The sequence below is a fragment of the Portunus trituberculatus genome, chromosome 46 (assembly GCF_017591435.1).
Source record: "Portunus trituberculatus isolate SZX2019 chromosome 46, ASM1759143v1, whole genome shotgun sequence".
NCBI lineage: Eukaryota > Metazoa > Arthropoda > Malacostraca > Decapoda > Portunidae > Portunus > Portunus trituberculatus.
This window is the reverse complement of record NC_059300.1, coordinates 428,718-433,717: the sequence shown is the minus strand read 5'-3', so window position 1 is coordinate 433,717 and position 5,000 is coordinate 428,718. Positions and strand designations below refer to the sequence as shown.

At 45.3% G+C, this 5,000-nt stretch overlaps 1 protein-coding gene and 1 non-coding gene across 4 annotated transcripts in view; one reads left to right on the top strand and one right to left on the bottom strand.

Annotated features, from left to right (window-relative positions):
• LOC123520209 (cGMP-dependent protein kinase, isozyme 2 forms cD4/T1/T3A/T3B-like) overlaps nucleotides 1–5,000 on the top strand; it is a 649,267-nt gene that overhangs the window by 278,990 nt on the left and 365,277 nt on the right. The window lies entirely within an intron of this gene.
• Nucleotides 3,378–3,450, bottom strand: Trnav-aac. Its single transcript has one exon. It is a non-coding gene; the product is annotated as a tRNA-Val (tRNA).

Sequence of the window (5,000 nt, the reverse complement as noted above, 5' to 3'; positions counted from 1 at the left end):
AGGCAGGTGTGTGAATGTGTGTGTGGGTGGGTTGTGGAGGTGACTATCAAGGACACTTGAAAAATTTACTTTGTTGTTGCTAGGTATGATGTTTCTCTCTCTCTCTCTCTCTCTCTCTCTCTCTCTCTCTCTCTCTCTCTCTCTCTCTCTCTCTCTCTCTCTCTCTCTCTCTCTCTCACACACACACACACACACACGAAAATGAAGATGAGAGAGAGAGAGAGAGAGAGAGAGAGAGAGAGAGAGAGATAAAGATGGAGTGATGCTTGTTAGCTTAGTTGTTTCGTGTATGTGTGTGTGTGTGTGTGTGTGTGTGTTTATTGAGTTTCATGTTTCGTTGCATCTCTCTCTCTCTCTCTCTCTCTCTCTCTCTCTCTCTCTCTCTCTCTCTCTCTCTCTCTCTCTCTCTCTCTCTCTCTCTCTCTCTCTCTCTCTCTCTCTCTCTCCCTTCCCCACCTGAATTCAGTTGCGATCAATGTCTATTTCCTTTCATCACTTCCAAGCAACCCTTGACATTTTCACATTTCCTCTCTCTCTCTCTCTCTCTCTCTCTCTCTCTCTCTCTCTCTCTCTCTCTCTCTCTCTCTCCACACTTTCCTCTCTAATTTATTACCATCCACATCCTTCACACCTGTTATCTTCTTACTCCTATCATCTTTTACCGCATCCTTTCCCTCTCCCTCTCATTCCTACCTTTCTATTACCTTCACTTTGTTTTCTCCATTCCATCAAGTAATCTTGTCCCGGAAGACCCCGCCACTATGTAATGTGATTGCCGCACATAAACAACGCTCATTCACGGGCCTGGCCAAGACACGTGATGCTCACTTAGGGGCACGCCGCTACCACCACCACCACCACCACCACCACCACCGTCCCAGCTGGCCCTCGTGTGCTATTTTAAGAACCGTGCCCGCCTTCCCCACCCACAAGACGCGTTAAGTGAGCACATTAGGTGTTAAGAGACCGTACTAGGCTGAAAGAGAGAGAGAGAGAGAGAGAGAGAGAGTGAGTTAATGTTTGGTAGTTGATCAAGCCGCTTAGTATGTTTGATATCAGAATGATCTCAAGTTACTGCCTCAATAAACAGAAAGCTTCATAAACCGTCTTCACCACTGCCCGCGACCCTCCTCCCCAGTCCCTGCCTGTCCTGCCCTGTGTTTTTGTCCCTTAGCCCCAGCACCTTGTCTCCTAGTCCCTTGAGTACCACAGTCCCTCAGCATCGAAAGGCTCCTCTCACTCCCTTTTTTTAGCCCCGTTACTTGCTCTGTCCTCCAGTCCCCGCCAGCCCCACAGCATCCCCAGACCCTTCTCATCCCCTCCTCGAAACAGGACGCCTTGGATTAACTCCTGCTGAAGAATAATAAGCTGCTATAAATAGAATAATAAGCTGAGTTGTCGAGGGTCGATCTATCTCCCTCTGCGTGCGCTACTTTGCTGCTTCTAAAGATCAACATATAACCATTATGGCGCTGAGCACTTGAGTCATCGAGGTGCCTGCATGAGTGTCCATTATTTCATTAGGCGGCAGAGTGGACTCGGTGGTCTGAATTGTGAGTACATGCCATGCCGGCCTATCTACAGCGTGTGTGTTGCTGGTGGTGTTGATGTGTTCACGCCTGAATTTTAATGAGTTTTGAGGAAGTGTTGTGCATTAGAGAGATTTTTACGTTGTTTTCTGAATTTTTTTGAACTTTGATGTGTTATTATTTTTTTTTTTTCAGTAGTGATCCGATGAAATAATCTTATATGCAACTTCACTCCCTCTGTCGTTGCAATATCTTTCCTGTATCATTCTCGCTTTCTTTGGGATAATTATAGTTTAAATTTATCGGGCATACTAATGCTTCTATTTCCTGTTTAGTTTTTCACCTTGATAGTTCAATAACGAAACTACCACGCATCCTATCAAGTGTATATCTTTCATATTTCGTGATGAATAATGAAAAAAATAAAACCTTTAGAACCTGAACCAATTTGGGACATTAATGCAACACGCACAACTGTTGATCTTAATGTAATAACTCATACATTGTCTCCTCCCTTTAATCCCCTGCAACACACTTACCATAGAAAACAATTGAAACTCCGATGAAAGGAGCGACGCGTGTGTGAACGTGTGTTATCTTGTACTGTCCATCGTGTACTTGCTTGTCGTGTACTTGCTGTCGTGTACTTGAAGTGGTGCGGTGAGCGTTGGAGTTGTCGGGTGCCTGGGAGGGAAGCTTGGGGCTCCTGCACCTGACACTCGTAAAGGGGAAGGCACGCATACCTGTCAATATTCCGGACATTTATGGAATCATGGTGGGCGAGCGGAGGACTGACTTCGGACTGTGGCATTTCGAAACGAGAGAGAGAGAGAGAGAGAGAGAGAGAGAGAGAGAGAGAGAGAGAGAGAGAGAGAGAGCGAGCATTGACTCCTCCTCGCCCACCAACACACACTAAAAAGCCACTTAGTTAGTATAATTTGACGTCAGTCTCATGTTTTCCGTCACTGTGGACTTCTCAGAGTAGTGTGCATGGCTTGGTGTCTGGTGTGGCTCAAGGGAGAGTACGTGCTGGGGAGACGTACTGCCCTTGCGTAGAAATGAATGTTAGTAAAACCAAAGTGTTGAGAGGAAGATAAAGAGTGTGATGTAGGAAGGGATACTGAGTGAGGAGAAAGAGGAGGCAGAGCAGGTTTACTATGGGTACTTGATCTGAAACACTTGCATCCCTTATGTGCTAATTTCAAAAAGGCTTAAGTTGATTATCTATGGGTTTTAAGGGTGTTTATATGGTTATCAGGACAGCTTAATGAGATTTCTACGTTATTGATCGAAAAAAGACACTCCTAATAACCTAGCTAGTGATCTCTCTTCCCTGTAAAGTAGTCGGTGTAAGAGAGCTAAGCGTTTCTGAATTGGCCAGTCTAGCGAATTGGCACCGGCACGAGTCCTTAGTTTGCTCAACAAGTTGCTTTTGAAACTTGAGGAAATGATGAAGGGAATGAAGGGAAGAGAAAGCACCAGCCACCCGATATGGTAATCTATGTGAAACTTCATACTCTGTGGCAATAATTGTACACACACACACACACACACACGGGAAACAAATCTAAATGTGCCTGTCTGTGTGTGTGTGTGTGTGTGTGTGTGTGTGTGTGTGTGTGTGTGTGTGTTCACTGTTTGATCTGCTGCAGTCTCTGACGAGACAGCCAGACGTTACCCTACAGAACGAGCTCAGAGCTCATTATTTCCGATTTTCGGATAGGCCTGAGACCAGGCACACACCACACACCGGGACAACAAGGTCACAACTCCTCGATTTACATCCCGTACCTACTCACTGCTAGGTGAACAGGGGCTACACGTGAAAGGAGACACACCCAAATATCTCCACCCGCAGGGGAATCGAACCCCGGTCCTCTGGCTTGTTAAGCCAGCGCTCTAACCACTGAGCTACCGGGCGATGTGTGTGTGTATGTATGTATGCATGTATGTATGTATGTACGTCCGTGACTTGCTACACATCTTCATCATCATGACTCGGTGAAATGCAAGGCGAGGGAACCAATACGTAGTGTCGCCTTCTCGATCTGCCGCTATCCTGGTGACTGTCAAGGGCGAACCATCCAGCGGCAGTCCTATTAATAAACCCCCACAGTGACCCAGAAGGAGGGAAGGAGTCATTTAATAAGTTCCCTCACGCCACCACTTCGTCTCTCCCTCCCTCTCCTTTCCTCCCTCCCTCCATCTCATTATTTATGGAAGAAGTTGCGGGAGAGACTCAACATTCGCGCGTCTGTGTGTACCTAACCTAAATGCAATGTTGGAAAAATAAATTCGAGATATTATATTCATGTTACTAAAGTTTACCCAGAATTCTCGTGAAGATAACAGTAGTGCATAAGTGGTGATAAAACTCTCTCTCTCTCTCTCTCTCTCTCTCTCTCTCTCTCTCTCTCTCTCTCTCTCTCTCTCTCTCTCTCTCTCTCTCTCTCTCTCTCTGTTTTTCTTTCGTTTATGTGTGTGTGTGTGTGTGTGTGTGTGTGTGTGTGTGTGTGTGTGTGTGTGTGTGTGTGTGTGTGTGTTATCGTGCCTCTTCTGTTCCCTTGGCGAGTATCTTGGTGGACGTGATAAGGTTTTTTTCCTATCAGAACGACAGCTACCATTGATAGCGCACTTGCCTTCGTCCACTCTCTCTCTCTCTCTCTCTCTCTCTCTCTCTCTCTCTCTCTCTCTCTCTCTCTCTCTCTCTCTCTCTCTCTCTCTCTTGGTCTAGTATATTTTTACTTTTTCCTTAATTTAAATCTCTTTTATTACCTTATTATTGAATTGTTTGTGCTTTTACAGAGAGAGAGAGAGAGAGAGAGAGAGAGAGAGAGAGAGTGTGTGTGTGTGTGTGTGTGTAGGTGTTTCAAGTTATATTAATGACTTTTTTTCTCTCTTCCTTCTCAGGTTAGTGTGAAGGAGCCGACAAAGATGCCAGCAGTGACGTGTGAGTAGTGTGGGAGGAGGAGAAGGAAAGAAAAAGAAGGAAGGGAGGAAGGGAGGAAGGAAAGGAGGGGTAGTTGTTGCGTGTCTCCTTTACTCCCCACGTTCTCCTTAAGACCTGATATTAGTGCAAATTTTGTGCGTACAATGAAAGAGGCAGTAACAGCAATAGGAGTAACAAGTAGCAGTAATTGTAGTAGTAGTAGTAGTAGTAGTAGTAGTAGTAGGAACAGTAGCAGTTCTCGCAGTATCTCCTGAACGCCGTATTTCACGCATTCACTACTCATCTCTGAAATAGTTAACAAGTAATTGTGCTTCTTCTGTTATTTTTTTTTTTCTCTCCTTGTCGGTTGGACTGTCCTTCCACACACACACTGCTTGACTGACCTTCTGCTTACTGTTCCTTCATTGCCATGGCTGCTGTTTTCCTCCCCCTTCATTGCTTCCCCCTTCCTTCCTTGTCCTTCCTTCCTTGTCTATATCGGATGTCCTTTTTTTTTTTATTTTCTTTTGTTCGCAAGAAAT